Genomic DNA, 11,361 nt, shown 5'->3' with positions numbered 1-11,361 from the left:
ACAATCCTATGAAGAGATACTATTATTGGTTCTTTTATAAAGAAGGAAGGCACAGGATAAAAAGGAGTCAAAGTCACAGGGTGTTAGTTTTCCCGGACTCACCCAACCAGGAAGTGGGTGAACCAGAACTTGGCCTATGTGGTACGGATCTGATACTATGTTCTTAAATGTATGCCATACTGCCTTTTGTGTAAGGTAGTAAGAGGAGGAACTCAAAAGCTTTTTCTTGGTATACTGCCCCTTCTTCTTCACCCTCTCCACTGTCTTCTTTGATTCTTTCACCTTGTCTTTTACTTTTAGATCCCTGTCAGTAATGCACACAGTTTACTGGGTCCCATTTAATCTTACGGCCTCAGCATTTCTTTCTGATTCAACCATGGGTATCTCAATCAATGTGTCAGAATTGCACTCCTCTGTCTGCCCTTACATCTACATCTTCTCCTATGTCAGGGGTCTAGTTAACTGGATCAGCATCCATGGGGCTCTCGCACTTGACTTGCACTTTTCATCTGGGAACTGTTTTACTGCCTCCTTAGTCAGGGATGTGGCTGCAGGGCACATAGAGCTGGCCTCCACGCTCTCTCTCCTAATCCCTCTCTGTCTCCTGAGTACCTCTGTGCTTACCACAGTCCTAAATCTTATGGATTATAGTACAAGGATGACAATATATACTATAGTATAGGACTATGGTAACAGGAATAAGAAGAATTTGAATCGAAATGTAGTGACTGTGTGACTTTGGAGAGGTTAACAAACCTCTCTCCTAGATCCTTTCATCTGCAAAATGGGAGGCACAAGCTGAAAAAGTGTGGTAGAAAAGCGGTCATTATTACAGGGGATACACTTTTTTGCAGGAGAGAGGGGACATATTTGTTTTGCCTGTCTGTCCTTCTAGATTCAGTGTGAAATGGAAGCCTGGAGTTTGGAGATATGTTTCATTTCATCTGTGTTTGGAATTAAAAAGTTAATATGATCACTGTTAGGGACTGAATTGTTTCTCCCCACTTCCCAATTCCTATGTTGGAGCCCTAATCCCCAAGGTGACTGTATTTGGAATACAGGACCTTGAAAGAGGTAATTACAGTTAAATGAGGTCATAATGGTAGAGTCCTAATCTGATATGACCAATGTCCCTAAAAAAGAGATAGAGCCAGCAGGGATGAAAGAAAAAGCCACATGAGGGCACAGTAAGAAGGCAAGTCAAGGAGATAGGCCTCAGGAGAAATGAAAACTGCCAACACCTTGATATTGGACTTCCAGCCCCCAGAACTATGAGAAAATAAACTTCTGTGCCTTAAGCTATCCAGTCTGTGTCATTTTCTTATGCCAGCCCCAGAAAACAGATATAATCACCTTTGTGCTACAAATCCTATTCAAATGTGATTGTTCCAGTGTGTTCATTACTGCTTGGCAGCAGCGCCCATGTGAGAAACATTCAGTAACTCTCATCATTTCATTATAAGAAAGAAATAATTACCTTAATTTGCGTGCAAAGAATTTTTATCTCTAATGACCCAAACTGCATACATATCATCTTTCTGGAAGGAAAAAAAATCAGTTTTCTTTTTGTACTATACTTCAGGTCTTTTGTGTCATTTTAGGGGCCTGACCCTTTAAAAATACTTTGATGTTTGTCCCAATTTTATTTTCGTTATTAAATTTCTCTGCCTGGCAGGGATCTGAGGTGGAAGCTTATGCCATCCTCCCCTTTTTAATTAGATGCAGGATTGAGTGACAGATCAAATGATCTTAAATTAATAACAATGACAAATTGCCCTCGGATGGCACTTGTACATAAAAGGAAACACTTCCATTAAACAAATGTTATGTCATCAAGAAACCCATTAATAGCACTGCCAGTGATCATAGCTGTATAATTCTTCTCATCATTCTTAATAACCAGCAAAGTTATAATTGCATATGGAGCTTAATTAAAATTTTCTATCCTGTTAGAGAGTGCCCGGGCTTTAGATCTCCCATGAAATACTCTGCAAAATTTAGACCATATTTCTTGAGTTCCAGATTTTTAGAAGACATGAGAAAGTATGGACAAAGATGAGATTGGATTATAAAATTTCAATATGCTGCAATTACCAATTGTTGGCTATTAGAGATGGAATTGGCCTTAAACATTATTTAACCTAATTCTAGTATTTTAAGCTGATTTTTATTTTATACATTTATATCTTTTACATACTCCCGGGCTGGAGTGCAGTGGCATGATCTCGGCTCCCTGCAACCTCCACCTCCCAGGTTCAAGCAACTCTCTTGTCTCAGCCTCCCAAGTAGCTGGGATTACAGGCATGCACCAGTATGCCTAGCTAATGTTTTTAGTAGTGATGGGGTTTCACTATGTTGGCCAGGCTGGTCTAGAATTTCTGGCCTCAAGCAGTCCACCCACTTCAGCCTCCTAAAGTGCTGGAATTACAGGTATGAGCCACCATCCCTGGCCTAAATTGTCTATTCTTTAAGTAAATTAACCTTTTACTTAGCAAGTAAACCTATCTCTTTATAAACTCTTTTTCATTTTTACATCTTTTCCCTATCCATTTATTTACATATTGTGGCACAGACTGGCCATAAGCTCACCAGACCCACTTTCGCTTCTTCCTGGGCACGCACATATATTATATCTCATAGTCCCCTTCATCAGGTTGGGGCTGGGGGACATGTGACTTGTTTTTGGGAATGTCCATGAGCAGAAGCCATGTTTATCGTTATTGGTGGGGGCAGTTAAGAGCAGGTAAGCCTCTTCACCCTCTCACTTTCTATGTCCGCCTTCCAAAGAAGGAGGATCTAGAAAATGAGGTTCTAGGAAGTGGTAGAGCCACTAGTTGGAAGAATCTGGGGTTTCTAAATCACTGTATGGAGCAGAGAACACCCAGAATTCCTTGCTGACCTTAATTGGACTACGATATGAGTGAGAAATTAACCTTTATTCATTTCAGCCACTTCAATTTCAGAATAATTTTATAGCACTTAGTCAACCATAAAGCATACATTTTACCTAATTGTGTAAGTAGTTATAATTTTTTGTTTTACTTGTTTTACATTTGAAATTGCTGGATATAGTTGCTATATACTTTATAGTTTTCCATGTGCTGTAGAGTTATAATTTTTATGCCTAGGTAGTGGTCTATGTTAAATGATATGCTGAGTTAACGTAATTAATTTTCACATATTGTATAGATTATTCTTATGCTTTCTTCTTTAGGAAATATCTTCATTCATAGGACACATTTCTTATGAATTATGTTACCAAATTATTTTTTACAGTCATGTTCAGTTTGCATTCTCCTTTGCCATTATGAGAATATGAGTTTTAAAATTAAAAATTTATTTGTTCTTTTAAAATTTATTTGACATTAAATAATACTTAAAAAATACAATATATAAATACAGTATACGTTATATTTAAACTCTATTTGTAAATATGAAGACACATATAATTTGTGTTTCTTTAATAACTAGTGAGTTTTACATTTTCCAAATATATTTGCTTACTACTAATAGCTTCTTTGACATAGAGAATTTAATTCTCTCCATTGGGGAGCACGCAACTCCTCAGTTTAACAGATGACACAACTGAGAGGGGAGGTGATTAGTGAGAGGAGGCAATGTTGAGATAATGAATGAGTTAGCACAGAATACAGATTTTTAATTTAATACAGGAATTTTTCTATTATAGCAAAACTTCCATATTTATGAAATATGGTGTGTCATTCTAGTCCTTATGACTACCATCCTGCAAAGAATGATTATGATATAAATAAAAGATGCTTTTCACCCTAGATCATTCCTTTTCACTTAATAGACAAGATGAATTCAATAAAAGCCTCTGGGCACTCAGTGGAAGCACAGATATCATGGTCCAGCTCACTCCAGCCATACACAGAGTCAAGTACAACAATGTATTTCACAATCTAGCCTCCTAGGTTTTGTCTGTATAACACAGGGGTGGGTGAATGTTTTAAATGAGTGATAGGGTATTAATGCTTGAATAATTGAGAATTAGAAATGGCAGGAAGAAGGGCAGAGGCATATGATATTTTAGCACTTGTTGGTCATCCTGAGTGAAGAGTTTATCTAGAGAAATGAGAGATAAGGGTGGAAAGACGAATGAGATTTGGAGTAATTCAATTCAGTAAATGAGTATTTAGTTCTTACTACGTACCAGGCACTGCCTTAGTTTTGGGCTAATGACAGGCAAATCAGATTAATGTCTTGCTTGAGCTCCTAATCAAATAAGAAAGATTATAGTATAGTGAAGAAAATAAGATTCTTTGGAATTAGCCTTGGGTTTGAGTCTCAACTCTAATTTTGTGAGCTTGGTGTATTAGTCCATTTTCATGCTGCTGATAAAGACATACCAGAGACTGGGGCAATTTACAAAAGAGAGAGGTTTAAATGGACTTACTGTTCCACATGACTGGGGAAGCCCGACAATCGTGGTGGAAGGCAAGGAGGAGCAAGTCATGTCTTACATAGATGGTAGCAGGCAAAGGAAGAGCTTGTGCAGGGAAACTCTCCCTTATAGAACTATCAGATCTCATGAGACTTATTCACTATCACAAGAACAGCCAGGGAAAAACCTGCCCCCATGATTCAATTATCTCCCACTGGCTCTCTCCTACAACACATGGGAATTCAAGGTGAGATTTTGGTGGCAACACAGCCAAACCAAATCATTCTGCCCCGGCCCCTCCCAAATCTCACATCCTCACATACCAAAACCAATCATGCCTTCCCAACAGTCCCCCAAAGTCTTAACTCATTTCAGCATTAACTCAAAAGTCCACAGTCTAAAGTCTTACCTGAGACAAGGCAAGTCTCTTCTGCCTACGAGCCTATAAAATCAAAAGCAAGTTAGTTACTTCCTAGGTACAATGGGGGTACAGGTATTGAGTGAATACAGCCATTCCAAATGGGAGAAATTGTTCAGAACAAAGGGGCTACAGGCCCCATGGAACTCCAAAATCCAATGAGGCAGTCATATCTTAAACCTCCAAAATGATCTCCTTTTACTCCATGTCTCACATCCAGGTCACGCTGATGCAAGAGGTGGGTTCCCATGGTCTTGGGCAGCTATGTTCCTGTGGCTTTGCAGGATACAGCCTCCCTCCTGGCTGCATTCATGGGCTGGCATTGAGTGTCTGCAGCCTTTCCAGGTACACGGTGCAAGCTGTCAGTGGATCTACCATTCTAGGGTCTAGGGGAAAGTGGCCCTCTTCTCACAGCTCCATTAGGCAGTGCCCCAGTAGAGACTCTGTATGGGAACTCTGACCCCACATTTCCCTTCTGCACTGCCCTAGCAGAGGTTCTCCATGACAGCCCTGCCCCTGCAGCAGACTTCTGTCTGGACATCCAGGTGTTTCCATACATCCTCTGAAATCTAGGTGGAGGTTCCCAAATGCCAATTCTTGACTTCTTTGTACTGGCAAGCTCAACACCACGTGGAAGCTGCCAAGGCTTGAGGCTTTCACCCTCTGAAGCCATGGCGCAAACTCTGTATTGGCCCCTTTCAGACATGGCTGTGGTGGCTGGGACACAGGGCACCAAGTCCCTAGATTGTACACAGTATGGGGACCCTGGGCCCAGCGCACAAAACCACTTCTTCCTTGCAGGCCTCTGACCCTGTGATGGGAGGGGCTGCTGTGAAGACCTCTGACATGCCCTGGAGACATTTTCCCCATTGTTTTGGGGATTAACATTTGGCTCCTCGTTACTTATGCAAATTTCTGCAGCCACCTTGAATTTCTCCTCAGAAAGTGGGATTTTCTTTTCTATTGCATTGTCAGGCTGCAAATTTCCCAAACTTTTATGCTCCGTTTTCCTTTTAAAACTGAATACCTTTAACAGCATCCAAGTCACATCTTGAATGCTTTGCTGCTTAGAAATTTCTTCTTCTAAATACCCTAAATCATCTCTCTCAAGTTTGAAGTTCCACAAACCTCTAGGGCAAGGGCAAAATGCCATCAGTCTCTTTGCTAAAACATAGCAAGTCACCTTTACTCCAGTTCCCAACAAGTTTTTCAGGAAGATGAGAGACTTGTAGACACAAGATGTAGACCCACAGATCTGTAGCTTGAAGCAAAATTACCTCTTTAAATTCAGTTTAGATCAGTCAAGTTCCAAATTGATGAGCAAGAAATAAATGGTCATTGTTGTATGCCAGTTAGATATAGATATTTTTCTTTCTACAACAATGTTGGGCTGATACAGGGTGATGTTCAAAGATGATATTTTAGAAGAACTTATTTATAAATTGGATTTTGAAGGAGGAATAGGAATTCACCAGGAGGAAAAAATGATGTAAGTATATTCCAGATGAAAGAATACAAAGCAGAAAAATTCTGGGCCTTGATTAAAGAATATAATAATAAGGGAATCAAAAAAGAAGACACAATGGACATGAGAGTTAAGCAGAGACCTTAGGATAATATTTTTTTTTCTTCGAGATATGGTCTCATTGTGTTGCCTAGGCTGGACACAGTTCACTGCAGTGTCAGTCTCCTGGGCTCCAGTTCCTCAGCTTCCCAAATAGCTGGGAATACAGGATGCACCACTATACCTGGCAAATATTTAAATTTTTTTTTTTTTTTTTTTTTTTTTTTTGGTAGAGACAGAGAGGGTTTCAGTGTGTTGCCTGGACTTGTCTAAAACTCCTGGACTCAAGCAATCCTTCTGCTTCAGCCTCCCAAAGTGCTGGGATTACAGGTATGAGCTACACTCCTGGCAGGATAATGTTTTGTACATTAAACAATAAATGGAATAGGTGATTGGACAATTTACTAATTTATATTATGAGCCAGCTGGGTTGCCTTACTTCTCTAGGTTGTGGTTCTCCAGGGTTTTAGATATATATATATATATATATATATGAAGCTTCGATTAAATAAACTCCAAGGCTTCTTATAGCTGTAACAGCCTATGATTTTGTGACAACAGCCTATGATTTTGTGACAAAATAGTAGCCTTAACTCTTTGTAAACATATCTTCCATGCTATGGGGTTTACTAATGGGAAATCAATATATCCTGTGGTATCTGAGAGAGCAGTTTACTACTGAAAAGTTACATCTCAGTTCACACATACACAAAATCCTAAAGGACATTTGAGTTGAACAGGTGTTTGACCCTACAGCTTCCTTTGCTGGGGTTGACTGACATAGAACCACCATTTTTCAAGTTTATTTTGGAACAGTAGCTAATCAAATAGTTCTGCTGCCTCTTGCTGGGGGTTTAAATGATCACCTGATGAGCCATAAATATAACTAGATTGATACTGCAGGAGTAAAATCCTTTATGAGTTCATAATCATAGATAGCCTGTTCTCTTTCAGGTTCTCAGACAGGATTCTGTAAATCACTGAATGGCATAATTGCTCCCCGAATAGTAAAGTAAACTCATTAGGAGCCCATGAGAAATTAACTCTCATGCTGAAGAAAATATAAATTGGCCAATTTCCTAGTTATTTCCGAAGATAATGGGCACCCTATTGGCCAACTGCTCTTAAACTTTTCATCAGAGGATTATATACAAGGCAAAATATAATCATGACCTTTTAATTTTCCTCAGTTTCAAAATGAGAGTTTTTTTGTTTAATTGTAAAGAGATTTTACTGTAGATGGCAATTTTAGGGGAAGTTATGTATCCATCTTGTAGCAATGGTGGTAAGCAGGAGTGATACATCATCTTTTACCTAAAAAATAAATATGAAGCCTATTTATCTGAATAATCAGCAAAATATTTTGATAAACATGTATATCACTACGCAAGGTACATTTAGGAAATAACCCCCAACAGACATAATTGATAATGATAAAACAAAGCTCATAGTGTTTCAAAATTAAAAAGCAAGAATGGAAGCAAATGAAATCCATAACCTACTGAAGACAACATTGATGATGCATCAACAACCTTGTCTTACTGTATTATCAAAGATCTCCAAGCATATATTGACATTAGGGATTTTCACAGAATCGTCAATAATTGCAGAGCAGAAAGACTTAGCAGAATACTGAATTACAGTCCCTAATAAACTCATGTGCTACCATAGTTTTCCTTTGAATTTCTATTAACCTTTAACTAACATAGGTGGTCAGTAGTCAGTTGTAAGTCACCTTCACATTTGCAAACATGAGATGAGTCTACTATGGGATTGCCTACCATTTACACAATGAAATAAATTGTATCATTGTGAACTGAAGAAAGCTCACAACCAAGAAACAGCATGTCATAAGTAGACATCTAGCAAAATGCCTTGTAGACTAATTGGCTGATGCTTATTAGTACTTGATTTTTATGTGGAAGTTTTGGTATTTGTATAAGACTACATTTTTGTATAAAATAGATCTTATTCTCTTTCAACAGTTCACTTAAATCCAGGAATTGAGAATTTGAGGACTTAATCAAATACTCACTAAAGATATGTTATCTTTTTAAAAATAGCTTTATTGAGGTATAATTGGTATAAAAACAACTTCACATATTTAATGTGTATAATTTTTTTTGAGTTTAAACATATGCAAATACCTGTGATACTATAATCTCAATCAAGACAATAAACATATCCGTCACCTTCTAGAATTTCTTTTTCTGTGTGTGTTAAAAATACAATATGAAATCTATTTTCTAACAATTTTTGATGATCACAATACTGTATTAAATACAGACACCATAATGAATAATGTTTCTATAATTTATTTATCTAGCATAACTGGAACTTTGTACCCACTGAACAACAACTCCCTATTAGTGTAGTCATCACCTGAGATAGAAGAAGAGACAATCACTAGTTGCTCACTAAATATCAGGCATTTTGTTAGATGTTTAAAAGCAATAGCATGTTTTACCTATGGTATTGTATTTAGTCTTTTAACCAGTTTATGAGATACTTTTTACTTATTATATATTAGAAGGCAGAGGCTCAGAAAATTAATCAATTTGCTCAAGTTTATACAACTAGTAAACATTGGAGCTGATATTTGAACCAGTATTTTTTTTTTTAGTTTCAAAAGCTTGTTCTTTTCACATTATGGTTTCCCACAAAGGTTTTACAGATGTCCTTCCCCAACGTTTAAGACACAGAGTTTTCAGAGACTCTTGCCATCAGTCTGATAGATTTGCCTGAAATCTCGCTCGTGGTCAGGGGACAACAACAAACGTGAATGCAGAACCACAATGAACGACCCACACTGAGGTTTAACACATGATGTGAGTGTCTTGAGAGCATTTTTAGAAATAGAATTGACTAATTTCCGCCTGTCCACATGATAACACAAGGAAAAAAAAGTCTTTCTTCTTTTTAAAAATCAAAGGAATGGAGAACTTGGTAAGTATCACCAACTAATCCTTTGAAAAGAAGACCGACGAGAGGAACACCAAACTTCCTAGGGATATGAAAAAACTTTCAAAGCCAGCAATATCACATTTCATCTCCTCTTATCCCATAAGTCTATCCCACCCAGGAATGTCACTAGGGAATTCTGATGCTTTTTAGAGTAGAATATCAAAGAACAGGCAATGAATAAGTCATAACATTGGAGGAGTGTTTAGCCACTTTGCTTTTGAGTAGGATGCTCCAGAGGCAGCTCTACAATGAAGACAGGTGAAAATAAACATCTTGCTTCTGTGAGCATAACACCAGGAGCCTGCCAGTAATTTATGTGCATAAGTGTCTATAATTACACATGTTCATACATATTCATTCACATGCTCCTAATTTTAGAGAACAGAGAAGTGAATTAATTGATTAGTAATTTGATTGTATTTGATTCAGCTGACTCTCCAAGCTCCTTATAAATGTCCCAGGGTAAGTTTCCACTAATAGAGAATTTGGCCAGAGACCTTGGGGAGCAGTAGATTGACTGATGATGAAGTGATTGAGCCATTTGTTTATTTAAACATTTCATTCATTCATTCATTCATTCAACAATTAGGCTCTTCTGTGCCCAGGCATCATGTCAAGTATAGAAGACATCCAGTTTCATAAGTGATTGGACTTGACCTACAACTTCTATCCTTGCAGGGAAGACAGTCTAGTAATGAAGTCATCGACTGCAGGATTATGTGGCCGAGCACTAAAGATATCCAATGCATGCTGTAGTTTCAGGAATGATTTTTTAGAGATAGAGAAACCTGAGATGCTTTTTGAAGGAGGGTTAGGAGTTATCTGAATGATGAAACATAGAAGGCATTTCAGATGGAGGCACAACAGTAAAAAGAGTATCACATTTCCAGCTTTTTTTTTTTTTTTTTTTTTTTACCATTAGAAGGAATTGGGGAGGATGGCTGAAAAAGAGGAAAGGTCAGATGGTGAATTGTATTTTGTGATGAAGAGTTGTAGTTTATCTCTCCTAAAAACTAGGGTGAGATCAGGAAGGTTTTAAGCCTAGGAAAGACACACTAGATTTTCATCTCGTGAGCATCAGTCAGGCTTCTATATAGACGGAAAATTAAGTTTGGCACAGGCTCTGGACAGGTAGTTGAGTTAGAAAGTTATTGGAGGGATTCACACAAGTAAAGATGCAGCTCAGAGCTTACTTCATAACAGTAGAGACTGTGAGGAGGAGGGGAAGGCTTGATAGATCAGAAGCAGATAAAATCGTACAACTTGGGGGTATGATGGTAAATAAGTGCGGATGTAAGGGTAAACCAGGTTCTGTTTAGGCAATTGGAAGATTGTGATGCCATTCATGAGAAGAGTCCAGTGATGTGAATAGTTTTGGGGAGGAACGTGTATCAAATCAGTTTAGAAATATAATACATTTAAGACAAGAAGTCACTGAATTTGTGCAAAGTTGAGGCTTAGCCACGCTATCAAACTGCCAACAATCAGCACACAAGATATAATCTATTTTTTACTCTGGCATACGGCTATTTTCAGACTTCTGATCCTTTGGACATGAATTTGCATCTAACCTGGAATGCCTAATGCTCCTCTTTCCCCCTCATTCCCAGAGAAGCTTATACTTCAATTTTAAGGATCATCTCAAATGGAGCTTTCTCTGTGAAAGCTTCTACCTCCCACTTTGCCTCCACTTCACTTCCATCCTCACTGCCTTGGAAGAGCTAAGTCTTACCTCCCCTTTAGCCCTCATCATACTAAATTGTTATTATACGTGCACATGTCTGTCTGTCCTGACACGTTGAGAGCTCCCCAAGGGCAGGGGAAATCCATGTCTTATTCACCTTTGTAACCTAATCTCCTAACAGGGCCTGATACCTAAAGGGCACTCAATAAATTCTGTTGGATTTATTCTCTTTCTGGCCGCTCTGTTCTTTCCTTGAATCTTTTCTTATCTGGCATTCTATTGTCACATAGGATGGGGCCATAGCTTTCCAAGTGAGGGGTTATGAA

This window comes from Mandrillus leucophaeus, unplaced genomic scaffold (assembly GCF_000951045.1).
Source record: "Mandrillus leucophaeus isolate KB7577 unplaced genomic scaffold, Mleu.le_1.0 Scaffold356, whole genome shotgun sequence".
Taxonomy (NCBI): domain Eukaryota; kingdom Metazoa; phylum Chordata; class Mammalia; order Primates; family Cercopithecidae; genus Mandrillus; species Mandrillus leucophaeus.
Note: the sequence above shows the minus strand (reverse complement) of the source record.